Raw genomic sequence first — 10,582 nt, 5'->3', positions numbered from 1 at the left:
GATGATGAAAGCCACTCAAGGGCAGAGAGAGAGGAGAGAGAGAGAGAAGAGAGAGAGAGAGAGAGAAAGAGAGAGAGAGAGAGAGAGAGAGAGAGAGAGAGAGAGAGAGAGAGAGAGACCCCAGGATGAGTAGCTGCTGCATTAGCAACAGCTAATGGGGACCCTAATAAAATAATAGAGTGAGAGCGAGAGAGAGACAGCCAGAGGGAGAGACAAATACAGAGAGAGAGAGAGGAGGGAGAGAGAGAGAGAGAGAGAGAGAGACCCCAGGATGAGTAGCTGCTGCATTAGAACAGCTAATGGGGACCCTAATAAAATAAGAGAGTGTGAGGGAGAGGAGAGAGAGAGAGAGAGGAGAGAGAGAGAGAGAGACAAAGACAGAGAGAGAATAGAAGTCAATGGTTGCGTGGTTGGTCCATACTCGAGTGTAGCGATAGCAATCCCCTCCAGGCTACCTAGGGAAAGTGCATTGTGTGCGGACTGCGGGTGAGAATTGCTGAGCAGGTCCGTTGAGGCGAAGGAGCGGCGGATTCCCAAACTCCAATGGTGCGACTCTATTTGATCAAAGAGAACCGAGAGAGATCGAAGGAATCATCAAATGAATAATGTTGGTAACCGGTTAGCTATCAGTCATCTTCCTATCAATAGGCTAGTTTACAAGTAAGCCTATCAAGCCTGGATGCCAAGGTATGCACTTGATGGAGATTAAATATTATCACAGATTATCAGAATATTATTGGACCTATAAAATACAAATTCGTACCAATGAGATGATAGTGATTTATGGTCTGGAAAGCGCGTCTCTTGAGCACCTGTCGAGCCTTGTCGCTGGCCTGTCTCAACTCCCGATAGATGGCGGGGCATTTTGATTGATCCTATATTCTATTCCCTTTATCTCTCAGAAGATACTCGAAGGATAGAGAAGAAAGGAAACCGGATCTACAAATCTATAAAATAGACTTCTGAATGTATATGTTATCACAAGACCGGAACTTAACTTCACGATGCTATGTGATTTCATAATGTAACTTCGACGCAAATGTGAGCTCACCGAATAATTAAATCATAAAACAAGGCATGACGTTGCCTAGATCAACTTTATCAGTTAAATAAAACGTACAAAACGTTTGACCACTAGATGGACCTGTTTTATAAGTAAATAACCACTTTACCGTCCCTATATAAGTGATTGGTTCACAGTGACATTCATCTAATATATCTAAACCATAGGCTATCATTGTGTATAAAAAATATATACTACAACAGCATGTCAGTAGTTTTACCATAATTTTACAATTGCAGCGAGTTACTGCTGAAATTATTATTTTGCTTGTCATCAGTATCACAGGTGTTTCTGGGTCACAGTTTCGCTGCTGCATGTGTACGTGACGTCCATTTCCTGCCTGTGCTGTCCAAGGTGCTGCATTCCAGATTATGGTTAACCAACACGGTGATGCGAGACGTCAAACTGAGCCTGTGCTCACTGCTCTCATCCTGTGTAAAGGTTAAGTAATTTATTTGAGAATAGGCTACAGAACCCAAGGTATTTTTTTTTTTTACTAGGCAAATTAGGCTATTGGATTATTGGACCAGACAATTCAATGTTGGACAATACTGCCTTTACAAATGTGTCACTCCTGTCCTGATACAGGCATATAATTTTTTTTGCCACTGAAACAGGAAGTTTAACGGCTGCTGCACGCGCATGTTCTCTTTATTCGGCTCTCTAGAGACACACTCAGTCGCCTCACCAGACACTCACTGATATTGTTACAGATATATCAGCGCTATGGAGGTATTCAAGGACGCAGTTGATTACCTGAGACACAGCATATCCCAGGCAAGTACATTACTGTGTGTCTTGCCAAAAGTATGTGTTTGTATGCATGTTTTCTTTCTGTGTAAATTATGTGTGTGTTTCTACTGTATCTCAGTGGAGGCTGTTGGTGGACAGGTCCTGATCCACTGGAGGAAGATGTGTTCCCAGAGGAGGAGGTGTTCTCCCCCCTCCAGACAGACAGCATGGACCTGCCCGACACCCCTGTGAGTTATTGCACAATGGTGCCTTCCTCTCCTATCAATCAAACCTGCACACACACACACACACACACACACTTACAGCAGAGTGTTTTCTCTGTCTTTAAGGTCCTGCGTACCCTTGAAGATATGCTGGATAGAAGGCTCATGGTCCTGAGAACGATCCTGGACAGTGAGAAGATCTACCTCAATGAGCTGGAGACACTGTTAATGGTAACACACACACACACACTGCTCAGGGTCTTTTGTGTGTTTATTCATTTATAAGTGTCCTTAAGCATGCGGTTATGTATTGTGCCATACAGCATCATTTGCAATAACAATTACAACACACGTTTTTACCCGCTCTGGTGTCGGGTGGCATGCTGCTTCCTCCTGTAGCCACGACACTTCTGTAATTCTTTGTTGAGAGAATGGCTTCCCTCTTTTGTTCAGGGCTTGATTTCATTATGAAACCATGCTCCCTTCCCTCTCTAACTGTTGTCTCCACCTCGCAGACCTGAAAGGGATAAGGTGTAATATACAGTGCATTCAGAAACTATTCAGACCCCTTGACTTTAAAAAAAAAACATTACAGCCTTATTCTACACACAATTGCCCATAGTGACCAAGCAAAAACAGATTTGTATAAATTTGTGCACATTTATTAAAAACAAAAAACAGAAATATTACATTTACATAAGTATTCAGACACTTTACTCGGTACTTTGTTGACACACCTTTGGCAGCGATTACAGCCTTGAATCTTCTTGGGTATGACACTACGAGCTTGGCACACCTGTTTTTGGGGAGTTTCTCCCATTCTTCTCTGCAGATCCTCTCAAGCCCTGTCAGGTTGGATGGGGAGCGTGGCTGCACAGCTATTTTCAGGTCTCTCCAGAGATGTTCGACCGGGTTCAAGTCCGGGCTCTGGCTGGGCCACTCAAGGACATTCAGAGACTTGTCTCTGAACTCAACTCCTGCGTTGTCTTGGCTGTGTGCTTAGGGTCGTTGTCCTGTTGGAAGGTGAACCTTCACCCCAGTCTGAGGTCCTGAGCGCTCTGGAGACGGTTTTCATCAAGGATCTCTCTGTACTTTGCTCCGTTCATCTTTCCTTCGATCCTGACTAGTTTCCCAGTCCCTGCCGCTGAAAAACATCCCCACAGCATGATGCTGCCACTACCATGCTTCACCGTAGGGATGGTGCCAGGTTTCCTCCAGACATGATGCTTGGCATTCAGCCCAAAGAGTTCAATCTTGGTTTCATCAGATGAGAGAATCTTATTTCTAATGGTCTGAGAGTCCTTTAAGGGCCTTTTAGTAAACTCCAAGCGGACTGTCATGCCTTTTACCCGAGGAGTGGCTTCCGTCTGGCCACTCTACCATAAAGGCCTGATTGGTGGAGTGCTGCAGAGATGGTTGTCCTTCTGGAAGGTTCTCCCATCTCTACAGAGGAATTCTTGAGTTCTGTCAGTGACCATCAGGTTCTTGGTCACCTCTCTGGCCAAGGCCCTTCTCCCCCGATTGCTCAGTTTGTCCGGGCGGCCAGCTCTAGGAAGAGTCTTGGTGGTTCCAAACTTCTTCCATTTAAGAATGATGGAGGCCACTGTGTTCTTGGGGACCTTCAATGCTGCAGACATTTTTTGGTACCCTTCCCCAGATCTGTGCCTCGACACAATCCTGTCTCGGAGCTCTACGGACAATTCCTTCGACTTCATGGCTTGGTTGTTGCTCTGACATGCACTGTCAACTGTGGGACCTTATATAGACAGGTGTGTGCCTTTCCAAATCATGTCCAATCAATTGAATGTACCGCAGGTGGACTCCAATCAAGTTGTGGAAACATCTCAAAGATGATCAATGGAAACAGGATGCACCTGAGCTCAATTTCAAGTCTCATAGCAAAGTGTCTGAATAGTTAAATGTTTTATAGACTAGCAACAATGTCTAAAAAACTGTTTTCACTTTGTTATTATGGGGTATTGTGTGTAGATTGATGAGGATTTGTATTTATTTAATACATTTGAGAATTAGGCTGTAACGTAACAAAATGTGGAGAAAGTCAAGGTGTCTGAATACTTTCCGAATGCACTGAATATGGTAGCCTATGGTGTAATATGGCTCCACCTAAGCTTCTGGAAAGGATTGTTTTCTCCATATTGCTTACACATTGCTTACACCTGGTGAACTAGGGCTGAGGGAAGTGGGTGAGGTTTTGTATTGGAATTCGACCAGAGTCCATTACAAGTAGGCATCATTATGAGTGAGTGTGATAGGAAGTGGTTTTGCAATAACGAGTGACCAAGTCCTTTTTTATTTCTTAATTTCTCTACTCCTTTATCTCTATCTCATTATAAGATACATGCTTCTGCTTTTGTGTCAACAAGCAACACAAATAGAGAAATAACCCCCATTTGGCTTGGTATCGTAAGGCTGGTCAGACCATAGTACACCCATGTTGGAAAGTCTGGGCTGTTTCTTCAGAAGCTTGTGCTTAGTGTGACTAATCAAATCAAATCAAATCTTATTGCCACAAGCGCCGAATACAATAGGTGTAGACCTTACTGTCAAGTCCGTTACAGGAAGAGACGGACCAAGGCACAGCGTGATAAGCGTACATTTTATTTCGTACACAACACACGAACAAAACAACAAAACGATAAGTGAAGTCCTGAGGTTACACAACACAAACCTTTACGGAACAAGATCCCACAAACTAACTGGTGCCAACAGGCTGCCTAAGTATGGTCCCCAATTAGAGACAACGAGCTACAGCTGTCTCTGATTGGGAACCACCCTGGCCAACATAGATCAACACGATCTAGAACAGAAACATAGAAAACTAAACATAGAAAATCCACACCCTGGCTCAACATTTAAGAGTCCCCAGAGCCAGGGCGTGACAGTACCCCCCCCCCCAAAGGCGCGGACTGCGACCGCGCCACACAAACACAAGAGGGTAGGGGCCGGGTGGGCATTCCGCCTCGGAGGCGGATCCGGCTCCGGGCGTGACCACCACCTTTTCTCCACCTCCCCGTTGCGCCCCTGGTCTAGTCCCGCTGACTGGAGCTGGACCCGACGACGGTGGACCAAACCTTACCGGCTCCGGACCGGAGCCGCTGGCCGGAGCTGGACTGGACACCGGTGGAGCGGATTGCTCTGGCTCCGGAGTGGATCCGCTGACTGGAGTTGGACCGGACCCTGGTGGAGCGGATTGCTCTGACTCCGGAGTGGAGCAGCTAACCGGTGCCGGACCAGGCACCAGTGGAACAGGCATGGGCCGTGCCGGACTGGACACACGCACCACTGGCTTGGTGCGGGGAGCAGGAACGGGCCGGACCGGGCTGACGACGCGCACCACTGGCTTGGTGCGGGGAGCAGGAACGGGCCGGACCGGGCTGACGACACGCACCACTGGCTTGGTGCGGGGAGCAGGAACAGGCCGGACCGGGCTGGCGACGCGCACCACTGAATTGGTGCGGGGAGCAGGAACAGGCCGGACCGGGCTGGCGACGCGCACCACTGAATTGGTGCGGGGAGCAGGAACAGGCCGGACCGGGCTGGCGACGCGCACCACTGGCTTGGTGCGGGGAGCAGGAACAGGCCAGACCGGGCTGGCGACGCGCACCACTGGCTTGGTGCGAGGGGCAGGAACAGGCCAGGCCGGGCTGGCGACGTGCACCACTGGCTTGGTGCGAGGGACAGGAACAGGCCGGACCGGGCTGGTGACGCGCACCACTGGCTTGGTGCGAGGGACAGGAACAGGCCGGGCTGGACTGGGAACACGCACCACTGGCTTGGTGCGGGGAGCAGGAACAGGCCGGGCTGGACTGGGAACACGCACCACTGGCTTGGTGCGGGGAGAAGGAACAGGCCGGGCTGGACTGGGAACACGCACCACTGGCTTGGTGCGGGGAGCCGGAACGGGCCGGGCCGGACTGTGGAGGCGGACTGGAGGTCTGGAGCGGAGAGCTGACACAACCCGTCCTGGCTGAATGCCTATCTCCACACAATATGTGTGAGGCATCAGCACAGGACTTACAGGGCTGTGCACTCGTACTGGCGCTACAGCACGTGGCACTGGCGCAGGACATACGGGACCGAGGAGGCGTACTGGAGACCACGAGCGTTGAGCCGGCACACCCCGTCCTGGCTGCATGCCCATCTTAGCACGACACGTGCGTGGTGCTAGCACCGGACGTACAGGACTGTGCCGGAACACTCACGGCACAGTACGTGGCTCCGCATAACACGGAGCCTGCCCAGTATCACGCTTCCTAGCCTGAGTACGGGGAGTTGGCTCTACTCTAACTCTAGGCTCCGCCAACCACCCTTTTAGCCCCCCCCAAAAAAATTATTGGGGCTGTCTATCGGGCTTCCTCCTCGGCCGGTACCCTCTGCGTTGCCGCTGCTCCTCTCTGTAGCGCGCCTCCACAGTCTCCTCCCAAGGACGGCGATCCATTCCGGCCTGAATCTCTTCCCAAGTCCAGGATCCCTTCCCGTCCAGGATCTCCTCCCAAGTCCAGGCTGTCTGTTCCTGGACACGCTGCTTGGTCTTCTTGTGGTGGGATCTTCTGTCAAGTCCGTTAAAGGAAGAGACGGACCAAGGCGCAGCGTGATAAGCGTACATTTTATTTCGTACACAACACACAAACAAAACAACAAAACGATACGTGAAGTCCTGAGGTTACACAACACAAACTTTTACGGAACAAGATCCCACAAACTAACTGGTGCCAACAGGCTGCCTAAGTATGGTCCCCAATCAGAGACAACGAGCTACAGCTGTCTCTGATTGGGAACCACCCTGGCCAACATAGATCAACACGATCTAGAACAAAAACATAGAAAACTAAACATAGAAAATCCACACCCTGGCTCAACATTTAAGAGTCCCCAGAGCCAGGGCGTGACAATTACAGTGAAATGCTTACTTACAAGCCCTTAACCAACAACACAGTTTTTTAAAGAAATTTTTTAAATAAAGTGTTAATTAAGAAAAATAGTTAGCTGTTCAGGAGTCTTATGGCTTGGGGGTAGAAGCTGTTGAGAAGCCTTTTGGACCTAGACTTGGCGCTCCGGTACCGCTTGCTGTGCGATAGCAGAGAGAACAGTCTATGACAAGGGTGGCTTGAGTCTTTGACAATTTTTAGGGCCTTCCTCTGACACCACCTGGTATAGAGGTCCTGGATGTCTGGAAGCTTGAACCCAGTGATGTACTGGGCCGTACGCACTACCCTCTGTAGTGCCTTGCGGTCGGAGGCAGAGCAGTTGCCATACCAGGCGGTGATACAACCAGTCAGGATGCTCTCGATGGTGCAGCTGTATAACTTTTTGAGGATCTGAGGACCCATGCCAAATCTTTTCAGTCTCCTGAGGGGGAATAAGTTTTGTCGTGCCCTCTTCACGACTGTCTTGGTGTGTTTGGACCATGATAGTTTGTTGCTGATGTGGACACCAAGGAACTTGAAGCTCTCAACCTGTTCCACTACAGCCCCGTCGATGAGAATGGGGGCGTGCTCAGTCCTCTTTTTTGTCCTGTAGTCCACAATCATCTCCTTTGTCTTGATCACGTTGTTATCCTGGCACCACACGGCCAGGTTTCTGACCTCCTCCCTATAGGCTGTCTCATCGTTGTCGGTGATCAGTCCTACCACTGTTGTGTCGTCGGCAAACTTAATGATGGTGTTGGAGTCGTGCCTGGCCATGCAGTCATGGGTGAACAGGGAGTAGAGGAGGGGACTGAGCACGCACCCCTGAGGGGCCCCCGTGTTGAGGATCAGTGTGGCAGACGTGTTGTTACCTACCCTTACCACCTTTGGGCGGCCCGTCAGGAAGTCCAGGATCCAGTTGCAGAGGGAGGTGTTTAGTCCCAGGATCCTTAGCTTAGTGATGAGCTTTGAGGGCACTATGGTGTTGAACGCTGAGCTGTAGTCAATGAATAGCATTCTCATGTAGGTGTTCCTTTTGTCCAGGTGGGAAAAGGCAGTGTGGAGTGCAATAGAGATTGCATCATCAGTGGATCTGTATGACAGTGTGTAAAGCTTAGTGTGTGAGAGAGAATTTTTAGTGTGTGTGCTGTGAGAGTGAGTGTCAAAAAGGCTTTTGAGAGATACATGTGTACTGTGTGTCTATATTTACTAATGTGTGAATGTTTATAGCATGCTTGATTAAACCTCTGTAATAATCACTCTCTTCTCACCTCCCGCTTTCTCAAAAAATTTTCTCACACCCACTCTCTGTGTCTCTCTGTCTCTCCCCCCCCCCCATCCCCTCCCTCACCTCCTTCCTCTCCCAGCCTATGAAGGCTCTGAAGGCCACAGCAGGGACGTCTCAGCCGGTTCTATCCGGCCAGCAGGTCCAGATTGTGTTCTACCAGGTGCCTGAGCTCAGAGACCTGCACAGAGACTTCTACAGTGGCCTGAGGGACCGCCTGGTGCCGCTGGGGCCACAAACACACCCAGAGACAGACCCGGGGCCGGGGCCGGGGCCGGGGAAAGAGCAGGGCCAAATGGGCTTCCACCTAACTGTTGGAGACCTCTTCCTCAAGATTGTGAGTTACTCCTCCTGCTCCATCCATCCATCCTTTTATTGATCCACTATCAGCTACAGGTGTCTTATTTCGCACCTATTCTCACACACACAGGTGAGCCAGCTAGGTGTGTATCGTGGTTTCATAGATAACTATGAGAGTGCTGTGAAGATCGTGAGGAGCTGTACTCAGACTGACCAGCGCTTCAGAATACTGGCTGAGGTAAGCTTCAAAATACTGGCTGAGGTAAGCTTCAGAATACTGGCCGATGTAAGCTTCAGAATACTGGCCGATGTAAGCTTCAGAGTACTGGCCGATGTAAGCTTCAGAATTCTGGGCGATGTAAGCTTCAGAATACTGGGCGATGTAAGCTTTAGAATACTGGACGATGTAAGCTTCAGAATACTGGGCGATGTAAACTTCAGAATACTGGCCGATGTAAGCTTCAGAATTTTGGGTGATGTAAGCTTCAGAATACTGGGCGATGTAAGCTTTAGAATACTGGACGACGTAAGCTTCAGAATACTGTGCGATGTAAACTTCAGAATACTGGCCGATGTAAGCTTCAGAGTACTGGCCGATGTAAGCTTCAGAGTACTGGCCGATGTAAGCTTCAGAATACTGGGCGATGTAAGCTTCAGAATACTGGCCGATGTAAGCTTCAGAGTACTGGCCGATGTAAGCTTCAGAATACTGGCCGATGTAAGCTTCAGAATACTGGCCGAGGTAAGCTTCAGAATACTGGCTGATGTAAGCTTCAGAATACTGGCCGAGGTAAGCTTCAGAATACTGGCCGAGGTAAGCTTCAGTATACTGGCTGATGTAAGCAGAGTACTGGCCGAGGTAAGCTTCAGAATACTGGCCGATGTAAGCTTCAGAATACTGGCCGATGTAAGCTTCAGAATACTGGCCGAGGTAAGCTTCAGAATACTGGCCGATGTAAGCTTCAGAATACTGGCCGATGTAAGCTTCAGAATACTGGCCGATGTAAGCTTCAGAATACTAGCTGAGGTAAGAGAGACAGACATTACTGATTTGGAAATGTGTTCATTGCAACATATTTCTCTCTCTCTCTGTCTCTATGCACTTGTTATTAAGAACAAAACACATGAATTATTAGCAAATTCATAGTTGAAGTTTTGCAATATTTCAACTTTCTCACACTCTCGCTCTCTCCTGTTTTCAGAGTATGATGTCTTGTAATGGATCAGACAAATCTAAGACTAAATACACCTTTGAGGGTAAGATGAAGGTTTTACGTGTTGTTAAAGAGTCACTGTATGTCCCTCCACCCTCCACTGTATGAATCACATGTTGGATGTCTGTCTATCTCCCTCCAGCTCTCCTGTACAAGCCTCTGGACCGAGTCACCAAGACAACCCTAGTGCTGCACGTAAGAGTGTCCCCCCATCCGTCCATCCATTCATTTATCTGTACACCTAACCACCGACACTCATCTATACACTTACCACTCTCTCTGCTGTCTTCCTCTCCTTCCCACTTTCTCTTTTCTCCATCCTCCCTCTCTCATCTCCTGTATAGGACCTGCTGAAGCACACTCCCCAGATGCATAGTGATCACCACGTGCTGCAGGAGGCTCTGAGACTGTCCCGGAGCTTCCTGTCTGGGGTCAACGAGGGGTCACAGTGCAAACAAGAGGTCACCCTCAGCAGGGGCATGGTGAGAGGGACAGAGACGACGCACACACACACAGACATACATCCACACACTTGCACACACACCTACGATGCACATTGCACACACCCTTATGATGCACACACACGGACACATGCACCCAACAACCACGACACACCCTCAAACAGTCTCATCACCATATCATAACCATCGCTGTATGTGTGTGTTGCAGCGGCGTCAGCTGATGCGTGACGGCTTCGTGGTGGATGTGTGTGAGGGGGGGCGTAACCTTTGCCATCTCTTCCTATACACTGACCTGCTGCTGTGCACCAAACTCAAGGGCGGGGCCCAAGGGTGAGTTGAAGTTTATGAAGAGACTTTCTTCAAAACAAATCACAC

The 10,582-nt window shown here is 49.1% G+C and overlaps 1 pseudogene across 1 annotated transcript in view; it reads left to right on the top strand.

The window, feature by feature from the left end:
• The first annotated feature begins 1,789 nt into the window (after positions 1-1,789).
• Positions 1,790-10,582, top strand: part of LOC311117120 (active breakpoint cluster region-related protein-like) — a 21,476-nt pseudogene continuing 12,683 nt past the window's right edge. The window contains exons 1-9 of the transcript in view: positions 1,790-1,844; positions 1,935-2,043; positions 2,146-2,250; positions 8,315-8,569; positions 8,663-8,770; positions 9,735-9,789; positions 9,889-9,941; positions 10,091-10,228; positions 10,416-10,537. The product of the transcript in view is annotated as an active breakpoint cluster region-related protein-like (transcript). The remainder of the gene's footprint in view (positions 1,845-1,934; positions 2,044-2,145; positions 2,251-8,314; positions 8,570-8,662; positions 8,771-9,734; positions 9,790-9,888; positions 9,942-10,090; positions 10,229-10,415; positions 10,538-10,582) is intronic.

The sequence above is a fragment of the Coregonus lavaretus genome, assembly GCF_964263955.1.
Source record: "Coregonus lavaretus genome assembly, contig: HAP1_SCAFFOLD_7635, whole genome shotgun sequence".
NCBI lineage: Eukaryota > Metazoa > Chordata > Actinopteri > Salmoniformes > Salmonidae > Coregonus > Coregonus lavaretus.
The sequence above is the reverse complement of the archived record's forward strand: the minus strand, read 5'-3'. Positions and strand labels throughout refer to the sequence as shown.